Genomic DNA, 17,368 nt, shown 5'->3' with positions numbered 1-17,368 from the left:
TCCTCCGCTGTGGATGCACCCTGGGTCCGTGGTGTCCCGGCGTCACAGTGAAGGACATCTGGGAAGATCGCGTCCTGGGTGCACCGGGCCTGTGCAGAGAAACACACGGAGTAGACGTGGTGGGACTGTTAGCAGCACGCTGTATACTTACCCCGGACTTGTGAGCGTCAGCCCGGGATGATTCCAGCGCGGCTCTCCGCTCTCTCAGCTGGGCCTGCCTCACCTCCAGGTCGCGAATCTGCTTTCCCACGGCCTCGAGCTCGAGCTGTACAGAGTGGAGACATTCATCCGCCATTAAAGCAAGTAACAGTGAGTACAGCAGTGGTAATGTGTGTGAATAGGGTATTAGCAATGTAAGCGCAGTTAGCTGCAACCACGCTTGCTGATGCTAACTGGCTAAAAGCTAATAGCGGACCCGGGAGATCAAAATAAAACTAGTGATAGCGAGGCGCTCTGATTGTTTTTGTTGTAGAATACAATAGAGGATATATTCACATGTTATATAAACGGAAACGATGATGTATAAAACTGATTTTTGAGTTAAAAACAGTCAATGAAAAGAATATAGTGACGGAGCTCAAACGCAGTACAGCCGCCAACAACAAACAGGAAGTGACGTTCCAATTTCCCTGGAACGTCACTTTTTGTTTATTACTATATTTTAATGTTTCTGTTATCAGACAATGGAATGAATATTACAATGACTGAAACGCGGTCCATTAAGACTACACAACCAGCTCTCAAACATTAATCTGCACTAATGAAATCAAATACACATACGACAGTGGTTGTGCTGTGACTGATGACTGAATGCTTGTAAAATAGAGTTATCTTTATTTTTTTTATTTTTTTTTTTACTGAAAGTGCTGTTCCTCTCTGCGCTCGCTGAACACAGATACAGAGAGAGAGGCTCGCGCTGGGAAGAGAGACCTCGCGCTCGTACGGCAGCACCAGAGAGTCTCAGAGACTAAAGAATGATTGTCCAAAAAGCCATTGAGCAAGTCTGCAGAGTGGTGAATACAGAGAGGCTGCATAAAATTGACTTTAATCAAACCACGGATCCTTGATAAGTTTTGTGATCCGTCTCGCCAATAGTGTAGTAGCACGGATCACTTTGAGGGGGGGGATACATTTTTTTAAAATATAAAAAAATAATTAAGCAGAGGCAGGGATACATTGACCAGAAAGGGGGAAATCCCACGCATTCCCCCCGGCAAATATATATATATATATATATATATATATATAATTCAGTTAATTATTTTGGCTGTATTTATTGATTGATTATGGATAATAATTTATTGACCATTAATTTTCAAAATTCCAAAATTTCATATGTAACTGAAACACTGCTGTCTTGTTAGAATGTTAGCATGTGATTCAGATATATGCCGATACAGTTTACTATTAAGTAACTGTCAAACATTCGCTGTGTATAGAGCAAGTCATGTGATCCATAGCCACTTGACACAAATTCAGTGCTTGACTGATTGGTGCAGCTTCTACTATGCTTTGCTAATGTGATTGTGTTTGTTTCAGCGTGCCTCTGACGATGAGAGTAAAAACAGACAAAGAAGCTCCTCACCTGACAGGTGAGTCTTCTGTTAGTCTCATTTGAACAAAATCAATGTAGAATTCAGACCTTTCTGTAAACTGTTGTCATTTGTCTATATTTTAGGGATGAAAAGAGTTCAGTCTAGATCCCGATCTGGATCTCGTTCTCCTGTAGAACATTACGGAAGGGGTCGTAGGTGAGGGAAACGTGTGTTTATACGCTTGACAAATTTTCTGTAAAATATTGCACCTTTCAGGTCTAACGTTGTCTTTGTTCTCCGTTGTTCTCACATCAGGTCCAGTGAGCGAGGTCGAGACCGCTATGGCGACTGGGATCGTTATGAGCGGCATTCCAGCAGAGAGAGGGATTGGGAGCACAGGAGGAGGGGAAGATCAGCCTCCCCAGCCAAAAGTAATGAACCTCCCACTGAGGAGCCTCCAGTGAAGAAGAGGAAGGAAGCGCTGGACCCCATCCTGACCCGCACCGGTGGGGCCTACATCCCACCGGCCAAACAGCGTATGATGCAGGCTCAGATCTCTGACAAGAGCAGGTTGGCTTCACTTTGCTCAGCAGTCCAACATTTTGTATTTATTATAAAAAAAATATATATATATTTTGGGTAAAGGGTGTACCGTTGTTGTTTGATTAAAATTTTATTCACCTTAGGCTATATTTTTGTGATATTTCACTTTCAAAATCCATCATTGGGTTTGGAGGAAACGAGCAAAAAAAAAGTGAATCAGTAAGAAGTAGGGCAAAATATTGCATATTTATCAAATATTTGTCACCATATTTATGTAATTATTTTAATGATGATATAAATAAAACATAGCATCTCTAATTTGAATTCCAGTAGTATAAATGCCACTAGAGTTGTTAAATTTTATTAATCAGATTTAATCAGTTGAAACTGTGATTTGCAATGAATTAATTTAAAACGCTAAATAGAGATGCAGTGATTTTTTTGCAAAATATTATTTAGAATTTGTGGCCAAAGGTGCAGAAATGTAGGTGTAGAATTTATCATGAAATATATTTGTAAAATTGTACACTATGGTTAAAAAAATTTGGTGTAAGATTTTGTTTTAAATAAATTAAAGCTTTTATACATTAAGGATGCGTTATATATATATATATATATTTATATATATATAAGACAATGAAGACATTTGTAATGCTCCAAAAGTTGCAGATTTCTATTTCACATAAATGCTGCTGTTTTGACATTTCTAATCATTAAAGAATCCTGTAAAATGTATCACGGTTTCCACAAAAAATATTAGGTTTTCAACACGTTATGAGAAAATATATGAAAATAGAAAATGGTATTTCAACCCTCTACATTGCGAGTAAATCACTCGCATATGCGACTAAATTTTACTCTGGGCGACTAAATGATGTCTATTGTCAGCCATTTGATAATAAACTCTTAGATTTTACTCGTCAGTGTGTGTTCGAGGATATTATATGTTTAGCACACATATTTTTTTGCTTTGTATACACACTGACTGAATGCTTCAGAGTTTCGCTCTGCATCAAGCGATCTGTACTTTTTCAATTCATTTCAATGGACACACATCGCACCTGTATTCGATGCTCTGTAAACTCTGTGTGAAGGTACGTAACTAACCTTTGCTTTGCTGATAGCGCTGTTTCTCACAGAAGCAAAGAGAGAGAGTGAATCACTGCGCTACTTGCAAACTTTATTCTTTGTTGTCTTCTCCTGACAAAATAATGGAGTTCATTTGGAATTATTCAGCTTTTTCGAACGAGCAGAAGATATGCCGTTTTCTCCGGTAGTGGGCGGAGCTAATGTGCAAATGGCAATTTCATTGGCTGGCGCTGATCTGTTACTGTCCCTGTTTTGATTTCAGCAAATCAGTTCAAACGAACGCAGACGGTGTGCGTAGTGTGTTGTATTTTAAATGTATATGAAATATATGTAATATTTCACAAAATGACTGTTTTTACTGTTTAAATGAATGCAGTCTTGAGGATGAGACTTCTTTAAAAAACTACAACAAATATTACCGACCCCATACTTTTAAACAGCATTGTATGGAGGTAAATGTTAGTTATGTTGTATTTGTTAATTTGGTGTTTAAAAATGAAAATACGATAAATACTAAAAAAATAATAATAATTCCTGGTGTTAGAGTAAATACCTACATATTTATTAGAGAATTTACATTTTCTATATATTTTTTTCTAATCTACACATCTTCAAATTCCTATTGTTTAACGATTACGCCATTTCAGAGCAAATACGATACATAAATACTGAAGTATTTATTGAATAATGTCAAAAGGTTTAAAAATATAGAAATATAATTTTTTGATTTATTGGCCAGCTCTAATAAGGCTCAATCATTAGGTAAGAAGGATTTTGTTTGTTGATCCATCTTGAATTATATTGATTTTGAAGTCTCTTCAGACATTGTGATAAGAATAGATTAATTTATTGATGGTGGGAAACGCATCCACATGAATTCAATGAAGGGGACGAATTAATTTCCTCCTGCAGTGGAATGAAGGTCACCAGCCAGGAAATATAGAGATGTCCCTTAGGGATGTGGGATATCTATAGCAGGAGGAGTGCTCGAGGCCAGACACCGGAAGATAGGTGATGGAGACAGTACATCAGAGATCAGTCTCAAGAGCAGCTAAGCTCAGGAAATTAGTTGGTGGGGAAAAATAGCTGTTCTACAAGGAGCCGAGTAGTACTCTGAAACTCAGCGTTTTCCAGGCTATTTCATGCTGAAATACAGACTGAGAAGCAGACAGCATTGAAGGTTCTGTCCTGCTGTTACAATTGTTCAAAATATGACCTTTAAAATGGTCTATTACCAGGCGCTAAAGACAAGTGTTTCAAGATCACTGCTGTGTTAACAGGCTGAAAGTGTCTCCTTTAAGAGATCCGTGTAGTTGGTTTCTCATCCATTCTTTTCTTTTTAATTCCACAGTTTGGAGTATCAGAGGATGAGCTGGGAAGCCCTGAAGAAGTCCATCAATGGTCTGATCAGCAAAGTGAACATTTCCAACATTGCCAACATTATTCAAGAACTCCTGCAGGAGAATATTGTAGTGAGGGGCAGGTAAAGACCACAGCTCTTGTGTTTTATTGATCTATGGCCATGGTCCTAGTGTACTGTCTACGTTTGCTGCATTTTAAGGAGTCATTCTTTACTTTTATTTCTATAGTGATTTATCTATTCATTAGCCGCAGTGTGACACCCTTAAAGTCCAGTAAACAGTAAAACAATTGCGGTACAAATGAATGTGTTTAATAGTACATTAATATATTGTATTGAACTTGAATACAAATACTAGTTTACAACATCCAGCAGAACAGTGAACTGTTTTGCACAGCTAAATAGGCTAAATGGAGATTGCTGACATTGACATCTTAAAAACACAGCTTTTTAATATTCATTATAAATGTCTTTATTTTTGATACATTTTATAAATTCTTGCTGAGTAACAGTATTAATATATTTAAAAAATAAATAAATAAAATAAAATGCACTGACCCCAAACTTACAGTAGTTTACATACACCAAGTTCTGTTAAAGTCTGTTGTGAAGTTGAATCTCCTGTGCGCTTCTCGTGAGAATGGATATTTGTATTACACATGCATTGATGCCCATGCAGATCTAAATCTAAATCAATCAATTATGTGGTTTCATTTCAGTTAGGATGCTCCCTGTGTAGACAGGAAACAGCAAGGCAGCTCATATGATTGAGATTGTTAATGGTACTGACCAGTCTCTCTCTAGGGGTCTTCTGGCCAGATCTACACTTCAGGCCCAGGCTGCTTCTCCCATCATCGCCCATGTTTATGCTGCTGTGGTGGCCATCATCAACTCCAAGTTTCCTCCGATCGGAGAACTTATCCTCAAGAGACTTATCCTCAATTTCTGAAAAGGTTACAGGAGGAATGATAAAGTAAGCCTTTAGGAAGCAATGTACTGGTTTCTAAATGGAGCACCAATTTAAAGGGACTATAAGTAGGAATTACTCCCATCTAGTGGTGAAATTGTATTTTGCATTCAAACTAATTTTGCTCTCCAGCGCCTCGCTTTTTCAAATGCGCGTTGCATCTACGGTAGGCGATATGTACCAAAAAGCTTTGACAGGATGTCTTCTAATAGCACTTCATCGAGTTTTCCTTCAGGTGAACAGGTGTGTTATTTCAAACAAACTGCAACATGACAACTAACAAACGAATGTTACAGTATGAATTACTGACTGTGGAAAACATGAAATATTGTAATTAGTAGTTATGTCTTCTTTATTCGTTATATTTTCTGAATTATGTGCATTGTTAGATATCATCATCAGATGATTCAACAATAGGGAGAGGAAGAGGTAGAGGGAGAGGACAGAGAGGCAGTGGATCAGTGGGATCTAGGCGAGGAGGTGGACGAGGAAGAGGAGGAGAGCGAGAGTCAATACCACGATGACAAAGATGCCCGGCAGCTACGAGAGACGATCTTGATAGAATTGAAAGTTTACAAAGGCAGAGAAGAGAAGCGACCGAGGTTTGTACAATTTATGTCTAGCAATAGCAATGAATTTTCATTGTCTGTACAGTTATATGCACGTAGCAAAATATTCACAACTTGAGCTAATGAATTGTTTTTGAAAAAGTAACACTGACTTACCTGTCGAGAAGAAAACAGGCCACTTCAGCGTCTCTTTTGAAATCTTTATCCAGCATTAGCTCTTTCCACCTAGAAAAAGCTTCCCCGACATTAACTCTTGTTTTCTGTAATCTACGGTCACGTTTCCTTTTACGTTCTATTTTTGACTGTTTTGGCGACGATGTTTTCTTCTCCTGTGGCGCGGCATATGTATGGTCCATAATAAGAATGCAATCCAGAACTTAAACTTGCCGGTGCAGTTTCAAGCGCCTCTCACTGCTCTGCACCTGCGTTTCTGGCTCTGACCGAAAACGTGTTGTGGAAACGCGTTGGCTTAGTACTTTTTGTCCCTCTCTGCTATTATAGTTTTGCAAGATGGCGGAACTACATGGAAGCCTCCGTCGACCTACCCGTCCCATGTACAACCCGAATTCCGGAAAAGTTGGGATGTTTTTTAAATTTTAATAAAATGAAAACTAAAAGACTTTCAAATCACATGAGCCAATATTTTATTCACAATAGAACATAGATAACATAGCAAACTTAAACTGAGAAAGTTTACAATTTTATGCACAAAATGAGCTCATTTCAATTTTGATTTCTGCTACAGGTCTCAAAATAGTTGGGACGGGGCATGTTTACCATGGTGTAGCATCTCCTTTTCTTTTCAAAACAGTTTGAAGACGTCTGGGCATTGAGGCTATGAGTTGCTGGAGTTTTGCTGTTGGAATTTGGTCCCATTCTTGCCTTATATAGATTTCCAGCTGCTGAAGAGTTCGTGGTCGTCTTTGACGTATTTTTCGTTTAATGATGCGCCAAATGTTCTCTATAGGTGAAAGATCTGGACTGCAGGCAGGCCAGGTTAGCACCCGGACTCTTCTACGACGAAGCCATGCTGTTGTTATAGCTGCAGTATGTGGTTTTGCATTGTCCTGCTGAAATAAACAAGGCCTTCCCTGAAATAGACGTTGTTTGGAGGGAAGCATATGTTGCTCTAAAACCTTTATATACCTTTCAGCATTCACAGAGCCTTCCAAAACATGCAAGCTGCCCATACTGTATGCACTTATGCACCCCCATACCATCAGAAATGCTGGCTTTTGAACTGAACGCTGATAACATGCTGGAAGGTCTCCCTCCTCTTTAGCCCGGAGGACACGGCGTCCGTGATTTCCAACAAGAATGTCAAATTTGGACTCGTCTGACCATAAAACACTATTCCACTTTGAAATAGTCCATTTTAAATTAGCCTTGGTCCACAGGACACGACGGCGCTTCTGGACCATGTTCACATATGGCTTCCTTTTTGCATGATAGAGCTTTAGTTGGCATCTGCTGATGGCACGGCGGATTGTGTTTACCGACAGTGGTTTCTGAAAGTATTCCTGGGCCCATTTAGTAATGTCATTAACACAATCATGCCGATGAGTGATGCAGTGTCGTCTGAGAGCCCGAAGACCACAGGCATCCAATAAAGGTCTCCGGCCTTGTCCCTTACACACAGAGATTTCTCCAGTTTCTCTGAATCTTTTGATGATGTTATGCACTGTAGATGATGAGATTTGCAAAGCCTTTGCAATTTGACGTTGAGGAACATTGTTTTTAAAGTTTTCCACAATTTTTTTACGCAGTCTTTCACAGATTGGAGAGCCTCTGCCCATCTTTACTTCTGAGAGACTCTGCTTCTCTAAGACAAAGCTTTTATAGCTAATCATGTTACAGACCTGATATCAATTAACTTAATTAATCACTAGATGTTCTCCCAGCTGAATCTTTTCAAAACTGCTTGCTTTTTTAGCCATTTGTTGCCCCCGTGCCAACTTTTTTGGGACCTGTAGCAGGTATTAAATTTTAAATGAGCTAATTAAGTGGATAAAAGTGTAAAATTTCTCAGTTTAAACATTTGCTACGTTATCTATGTTCTATTGTGAATAAAATATTGGCTCATGTGATTTGAAATTCCTTTAGTTTTCATTTTATTAAAATTTAAAAAACGTCCCAACTTTTCCGGAATTCGGGTTGTATATAAAGATAATAAATTCTTCATTTACGAGGATTAGTTTAAACATTGGCATAGGTATTTGTACACCATTGAGGGCATATTTATGAATAAAAATATTGATTTTAGATAATAAAATACCTAAAAAGTTACTTATTGTCCCTTTAAATAATGTTCTAATTTTTCTTTCCATCTTTTCAGCAACAGTGTCTCACAGCATCCAAATTCATGGCTCATCTCATCAACCAGAATGTGGTATGTCTTTCTGGTCCTTTTCTTTGCCTATAAACCACAGTTTATTTTGTAGTGTATGATTGCATTTTCTTTGTCTCAAGGCTCATGAAGTCCTGTGTTTGGAGATGTTGACCCTGCTGTTGGAAAGACCCACTGATGATAGTGTGGAAGTGGCCATCAGCTTTCTGAAAGATTGTGGTCTCAAACTGACAGAGGTCTCACCCCGAGGCATCAATGGTACATTCCTAACTATTTTATTACTTTACTTTTCTGTAGTTATAATTGAATGGATGATTTCATCTTATATCTATCATCTATCATTTTTTTCAGCTATCTTTGAACGTCTTGCATGAATCAGAGATAGATAAACGTGTACAGTACATGATTGAGGTGATGTTTGCCATCAGTTTAAGGGTTTAAGGACCCCCCCTATCATCCCAGAAGGTCTTGACCTAGTGGAAGAAGAGGACCAGTTCACACACATGCTTCCTCTAGAAGATGATGCCACTTCAGAGTATTTAAACCTTTTTCATTTCTCCAAATAAGGAATTGGCTTGGGTGGATGACTAATTTTAGATTAAAAATATAAGTACAGATCTGAGATTTTACTAAACCACTGATTTTAACATTACAATTATTATTACCATTGTTACCATTCAATAGGTCGGATAGTAAAATTTTTTCACATTATTTTAAAATGAGTCTCATATGTTCACCACAGGTACATTTGATCAAAAATACAGGAAAGTTATATTTTGTATATTCTTACAATTTAAAGTAACTCTTTTCCTTTTTTAAAATGTAGTTTATTCCTGTGATGACAAAGCTATTTTTTAGCGTCATTACTCAAGTCTTGAGTGTCACACGATCTTTCAGAAATCATTCTAATATGCAAATTTTGTGCTCAAGAAAAATTTATTCTTACTCTTGAAAACAGCTTTTCTCATACATTTTCAAGATTCTTTAATTAATAGAAAGTTCAAAAGCTGCAATTATTTAAATAATGTTTTGTCTATAAATCTGTATACATTTCTATAAAGCTTTTTTTTAATGTGCCTTTAATAATGCTTTTAATGCAAAGTACTTAAAACAAAACAAAAAAAATCTTAGCAGCGGTATTTTGGTAGTGATGTTTTAATTCAGAAATGTGTCAGTCATGATGAAATGCATGCTTTAAAGGTCCAATGGCATGAAAATTTCACTATATGAGGTTTTTTAACATTAATATGAGTTCCCCTAGCCTGTTTATGGTCCCCCAGTGGCTAGACATTTTGATAGGTGTAAAACAAGCTCTGGTAGTCCTGCTCTGCCTTTCAGAAAATGAGAGCTAAGACGGGCCGATCTGGAATCTTCCTCTTATGTCGTCATAAGGGGAAAGGTTACCGCCCCTTTCTCTGCTTTGCCTGCCCAAACATTTACATTTAATTCAGTCGCAATGTCAGTACAGGCATTACAAACAGACTTTTACGATATGGATTCTACAGCACTGGCACAAACAGTGAGTAACAGTGTTCATTAATGCCTGATCTGTGATCAGTGTTTTCTGATGTGTAGCTAATTATTCAAGTTCACACAGACTTTCTTTCTAAATCGTTTAATAAGGTTTATGCATAAGTGAATCAGGCCAATGACTAAACGATCAACTTCACGTTGTTTCTCTTAGTTGCATGAAACAAATTTTTTATTTAAATTGTGATTTATCTACAGAGAGCGATCAAAGAATGCCTTTCTGTTGTTCGGAGCTGTTAATCGCACATCGTGCATATATCTGCACACTTGCCCAAACTGCCGTTATAATGAATGACGCTGTTATGCTGCACAACAAAGATCAGGGATGGACTGGGACTAAAAAACGACCTTGAACTTTGACTAGGTCCGGCCCAAAGCAATCGGCGCGCGTTAACTCGACAACAACTCATGATACTATACCATCCAAATGATAGCAATAGCACTGATGTTGACTAGATGTTGAGCTGGAGTGGATGTCTTTCTCTGCTCTTGGTCTAAGCTCAACCTGAATAAACATGATGGAATGGATAAAAAAAAAACTGGTTTTATTCCAAGATAGCATGGAATAGTTTATATAATATGCTGTTATAACAGTATATTATACAATATATTCCATGCTGTCTTAAAATGAATTTATTACTTGATAATCTTAATTTATGCAGTAATTAATCTTACTGCACAGATAATAATACCACATCTAAATGAAAATACACCATTACAAATGTAACTTCTGTATTCAAAATCTTCAAAGTTTGTAAGTATTAACTGTAATATTACCGACATTTTTAAAAGTAAAATCACAACATATTTCTTAATATTAGCTACTGCATGTGACATTTTACAGCTAAAATGTTGAGGTTTAGCTGTTTTAACTACTGTAATCATTAAAAATGTAGCAACCTGAATATCACTTCCTAACATCATCCCTAGCAAGTAACTTTCTTTCTCCTTTCATGTTCCATACTTGGATCTGGATCTGCCTGTGGAACCAGCTCATCTTTCTGTCCCTCATCATCATCACTGGTGGCATGCTGCTGCATAGCTGTCTGGCTCACTTCACTGCTGCTAATATTTAACTGCTAGGTGCTGCTGCTGGAAAATATTGCTATATATTTCAGTTAGTTTGGGACATTTAGCGGCTTCAGTATCTAAATTCCGCATTTTTTTTCTCTTGCCTTCTCAGCCCCACCCTTTTCTTTCCGTTTTTTTACCCGCGGCCGCGTTATGCATATTGTTGTTTTTCTATGCTTCTATCTAATGTTAACGTATTTGCTGTTGGTTTCTTCCTACTCTTCCACTTCTTCTTCTCCTTACTTTGCGGACACGGCCAGTGCAGCTGGCATCCAACTTAAAGGTGCATTGCTGCCACCTACAGTACTGGAGTGTGAAACAGATTAGTGGGAGAAAAAAAAACGGTGATGACTGCATGCTTGGTGGGTGGTGGGCCGGCCCACCGGCCATCCTGGAGTACCGGCCGTTCTGTGATTCTCCAGATCACACAGATGGCCAGTCCGACCCTGACGAAGCTCTTACTGTATTCATGTCTAGAGCTGAAACAACGAATCGATTTAATCGATTAAAATCGATTATTAAAATAGTTGTCAACTAATTTAGTCATCGATTCGTTGCTAAATAACTTTTATTTGCCGTAAGCGGCTCATTTCGTGCATATTTCAAATCTGCGGTGACCAAAGTGTGGCAGTAATGAGCCACCGGAGGTTTTACTCAGCCAGTACAACAGGAGAAGTAGCGAATAGCCAATAGCTGGCCTTGTTTTATGTCACGTGCTTCCCGAGCAGCGTCTCTGCAGCCATAGACTATGTCTGCAGCATTCAGCGTGATGTGGGAGTACTTTACATTGAGCCTTTAAAAAAGAAGAGTAACCTGTAAACTCTGCACTACTGCACTGTTTAAGGGGACGTTCACATATCGCGTCTTTTGCGCGATCAAGTTCGTTATTTCCAACACCGCACCGCATCGATTTAAAAACATTTAAACTTTTCAGAATGCCGCAACCGCACCGCGGGTCATGTGACAAGAACTAACCAATCAGCTTCATCCTTTCCCGTAACAACGTTAAAAGCTCAGTCAAGATGAAAGGAACAGCTGATCATAGTTGTATATGGATTTCCATTTTGAAATAAATTTAGTAGCAGAGCTACTGCAAGCGATTTTTTTGAGCTACAAATCCATTTATCCTTTGCTGAAATTTCCGCGTCTTCAAGGAGAGAGCAAGGAGGTTGCTTAGCAAAGGCAGACGCCTCAGGGGCGCTTCTGCGCGAGCGCTTTGGAAAGAAGGAGAAAGCGGTGCGCCTAGCGTTTTCCACGCGTTTTAGGCGCGATATGTGAACGGCCCCTAAGACTTTCATTTGTGCAGATTCTCCAGTACAATGTTGTTTGCAAATGTTTAGTCGTAAAAGCTGATAACATTGCTTTTTAACAGTTAACATTTAAAGCTTTACAAACATGTTCTGTGATCAGTTTGTCGTTTACCAGTTCAAAATCCAGTCGTGCAGCCTAATTATGACTGAATGAGAGAGGTAAATGTAGATATTTGAAATGCACTTTTTTTTCTAAGTATTCACTGCTCTTTTTCACACAGCAGGTTTTTTGTGTGTGTCCTATTTTTTTTCTGGACAACCTTCTGATGGATTTTACTTTAAATTGTGAGTTCCATTCAGGTTTCATGCCATTGGCACTTTTTTTGAAGGATTGTTTACAATTTCACAGCAAAAGCTATAAAGCTGTTTCCCAGTAAATAATAAAATACAATGCACTGCAATTTTATTCTGTTTTATCCTTATTCTTCGTGAAAATATGTTCTGAAAGATTCCTTAATAAGCTTTGTTCAGGATGTTAAACTACTTTAGGAGCTCTAAGGACTGCCATGGTGAAAACATTATTTGAAATCTCCTTGTGAAATTTGCTAGAGTATGGGTCAGTGTTCTGATTGCAGAAGAGTTCAACAAAAGATTACTAACACAATAAAACAACTCCAGGTATATTTTTGATGAGGATATGACAGTGCAAAATGGTTAAAATCTCTTAAATCTATGCTGAATGATAAAGACCATTTATTAATAATTTACTTGGGGAAAAAATGGAAAAAACTAAAATATAAGTACATAAACCGATTAATCGTAAAAAATAATCGACAGATTAATCGATTATCAAAATAAACGTTAGTTGCAGCCCTATTCATGTCGATATTGTGTTTGCTGTTAGTTGTGGTGAAAGCATTTTGTGAGTGAAATGCGTTACAATGATGAGATCACTGCATTCACGCGATTAACAGACTCTGTCTACTCAATGCTCATCATTGTAGCCTTTCATGTGATGGGAAAAGATCTAAAAATAATGCTATAATCAACACTTCCACGATTCATTAATCTTGACAGCTGTAATAGTAAAAAATAAATGTAGTAAAAGTATTTGAGAAGGGTTACACATTTAATGCGCATTTCGAATGCAAAGATGTCAGCCAATCACAACAGTTGGCATTTACTCTGAGAGCATTCAAGCCAGAGGGCTAAAATCAGGATATAAAAATGCCTTTTATTTCAAAATTTTAAATGTAAAAATCATACTAACAATTAGGGCTGTCAATTATGAGATAAATCAAATTCGAACGGATATCGAATATCATGCAATGTATTCGAATATATTCAAATATCTACGTGCACCCCCCCCCCCATATATAGCCTAGCCTAATTAATTTCTTAATATTGTTTGCAAGAAACACCAGTCTATCAACTTGATCTGGATTAAGTGCGGGTCTCTTTTTATTTACAATGTTCCCCGCAGTGAAGAACACACGTTCGGAGCGCACAGACTTGCCTGGCTACTAGCTCTTTATTCGCTTGATTTGGTCATGGGCCTACGCTACAATACGTCTAGACTGCCCTCTACTGGATAAGATGGCAAATAATAAAATAAAAAAACAAACGGTCTAATCATAGACTGTAAAAATGCGCTACACATGGCATTTTAAAAAACCGGATATTTTATTTATAGTTTGATTACGGATATTTCACGTCATGTTCGAATGCATATTCGAATATCGAATAAAAAGGACAGCCCTACTAACAATATAAGTACACCTCAGGAAACATTAAAAAAAGAAAATAATCCATGTCATGGGACCTTTAAGTTTTAATTTTTAATTTCCACTAAAACCGTTCCTGCTTTAATCATTGCTACTGAAAGTGTTGAGTAAGATTCACTGCCTCACTCACCTAACCTGCCAGGCCTCAATTTCTTATGTTTAGCAGCTAATTACCTAGATATGATCATAATGGATGGTTTCCTTCTCTTTAAATCCACCCAGGAGGGAACGCATGCTCTCAAACCAGAGGCTGCAGTCCGTGCTCTGTCCGTGTGTAATTGAGGGTTTTGCTCTCTCACTTCTCATATTTAGCCACTGTCTTTACTGATGTTTAGGGATAAGCATTTTTTCTGAGGCTTCTGAGACAAAGTGCACTAATTGAAAATCCATACAAGCGGCCCTTTGGGGAGCATGAACAGCCATTATCACATTAAGCTCTTTTTATTTATTATGGCAAATACACAGCAAATTCTTCTTAATGGGTGATTGCTTCTGATTACATCTCGTTGGCACTGACTTAATTGAGGCGAAACGTGTAATTGCAAATGAATGTCTGCTTTACATCAACAATATTCCTTTTGCAGATGTCTTCAAGTTGGATCCTAACTTCCTGGAGAACGAGGAGAAGTACAAAGCAATTACACGGGGTGAGTTAATGACTCTTTTACTGTACGCATTCTCAGTTCTTCTTATTACTGCCTATTTAAAAAGATGCCCTCTGATGCACATCTCTGCTAGCACATTTAAATTTTAATTGTGTACTAATTGTACAATGGACTGGAGACAGCCATATGGTACAGGAAGCTTATGGCACCCCTTGATTGCAACAATTGGAGATGCTTGTCCTCTGATGCAGAGATGATTACTCCATTTATGGCTTGAGAAGCAAAGCTAATGCAATTGTTCAGCAGTGGAGAAAGTGACAGAATGTAGTTCTGACCTAAGATGTCAACAGGAGACCTGGGCAAAGACGAGAGTATATTTGTGTTACGCTTGTCACTTTTTCTTAAAGTCAAATCCAAATGAATCCCAATTAGAGTGAAAGTTTGAATTGATAGAGACCTTTAAAGTTCTTTTATTACTGTAAAGTTGTCTGCCACCCCCCCCCCCCCCCCCCCCACCCCCATCCAAGCTTTCCACTGTAAACGTGTAATAAAGGAAAAAGAAAAAAAAAAAGGGACTACTATCAGCATGAAGTCTGGTCCACATTGCATTTTGTTTCTTAAACCACTGAACCATTCAATTAGATAGGACGAAGAAGGTTATTATTGTTAAATAATAATATTTTTTATTTATTTGCAAACCTTCCTGACCTATAAATGTGCAGTCAGTTTGAATGATAGCTGAAAAGTTCTAGCATATATTTCTTTGTAATGAATACCCACATCTTCACTATTTGTAGAAAGGCACTACCAGGTAGAATTCCCTACCCATATTTAAAATTAACTCAAAATGTAAAATATATATTATAAACACTCACACACACATATATCTAACAAAGCACATTTTGTTGTGTCTTAGGGTGCCGTTTAATAAATATATTTGTTGTAATTTTTTTTATTATTATTATTTTTCTTTTTTTCTTTTTTTTTTTTTACAATTTTCAAGTTTAAAATGTAATTGATCTGTTTTGTTTTCATACCTCAGAAATTCTTGATGAAGGAAGCAGTGATTCTGGCGATGACGCTGGGGGCAGTGGAGATGATGAAGATGATGACGATGAGGAAGGCGAAGAAGAGGCAGCTGGAGAAGGTATTTATTTAAAACATTTATCATATTTCACATGTTCTGCCCTATAGTTAGAAATGGGCAAAATTCTATTAATATTCCATGTTAGGATGTGGCTTGGTGGTGCTATCTTCTGTCATTTATGAGCCTTGTTCTTAATCTGAGGGTTTACTAGGCAAAGTTGCCTTGAACCGAGCATGAGTGTGATTATCCCCACTCCCCTACTGTCCTGCACTCACACCTGCACAAAATATTCCAGCCGAAGCACCTAAATAAACCTAAATATACTTGATTTACTTAACTGAAAAGTGTACTGTAGTAGTAATAGAAGATGTTTGCTGTCATAATGATGACAGTAGTGCACAAATAGTAGCTGTTCTGTACTCCAGCCCAACGGAATCATGCTCTGGCCCAGTTGGGATGGCCAAATAAACTGCACCCGTGCGCAGTACTGAGCTTTCACACTAGTCAAACAAACCAGGCTTTGGGGGTCAAACGCTTGGGCACAGTTCAGATCACCTAGTGTGAGTACACCCTGAGTTCTTATTGAGGTTAGCCACTGTGAGCACTGTGTCTCTCTGCTATCCTGTAGTTCCGTTGCTGTGATCAGATTGGCTTAGCTGTGTTAATTGCTTCATCATAGAAGCCTGTGAATTAAAATAACTCTGCGGAGGAGACCAAGTGCTCTTGACCTCTGAAGGGAGACAGATCATATGACACAAGCTTCAGCCAGTCTCTGTCCTGTTTAACTGTACTGAGTTTTTCTTCTTTTTATTTAGAACAAGAGAAAGTCACCATTTTCGACCAGACGGAGGTGAACTTGGTTGCGTTCCGTCAAACGATTTACCTCGCCATCCAGTCAAGGTGAGTGTGTGCATCATGTGATCCAAGGTTCTGTGTCGTGTTCCATGCTTCCGTCAGCAGAATGGGAGCAGCTCTAAAAGCCACCAGAAATAGCCTGTGCAAAGATTGTATTGGATGAAACAGAAAAACAACCTAAATTTGAGATCCCATGTGTAGGGACAAGGCTGTTTTTCTTGTTTTTGAACTGAGGCCCCTGAGGGCCGCCGCACGCAGATTGAATTAAGAACATTTCAGATTAGTTGTTTTTAAATGAATTTCACCGGCACGGAGCAGCAGAAGTGCCATCATGGATCAGAAATTGCTGAGTTGAAGGACTTAAAAATTATTTATCCTTTGATATCAAGAGAGTCTGAAAGATGTTTAAACAATAATTCATGAGCTGATTGATGAGAGTAGGAGGAATGCAGGATGAGTCTATTTCCCTGGGCATCACAGAACCATTACTCAGTATGACTGTCCTTCTCATGGGCATAGAGCTGGAGTTTTTCAGCTTTTCGATGATATTTAATACATATCTTAGCAATCGTAATCTTTTTTAATCACCAACATTTTTTTTACATACATTTGTATTATTATTTTGAATACTTTTTATGTATTTTCAATTTTCATTGTAACCTCAAAGTTAAAATGAAGTTAAGGTAATTTTGTTATATATATATATACATTGTTATATATATATATATATATATATACACACACACACACACACACCGTTTTTTTTTCGGACTGTA

General features: G+C 37.9%; 1 pseudogene; it reads left to right on the top strand.

Moving 5' to 3' along the window:
* Positions 1-17,368, top strand: part of LOC132153292 (pre-mRNA-splicing factor CWC22 homolog) — a 60,498-nt pseudogene that overhangs the window by 17,307 nt on the left and 25,823 nt on the right.

Source organism: Carassius carassius, chromosome 11 (assembly GCF_963082965.1).
Source record: "Carassius carassius chromosome 11, fCarCar2.1, whole genome shotgun sequence".
NCBI classification, from domain to species: Eukaryota; Metazoa; Chordata; class Actinopteri; order Cypriniformes; family Cyprinidae; genus Carassius; species Carassius carassius.
This window is presented reverse-complemented; position numbering and strand designations above follow the sequence as displayed.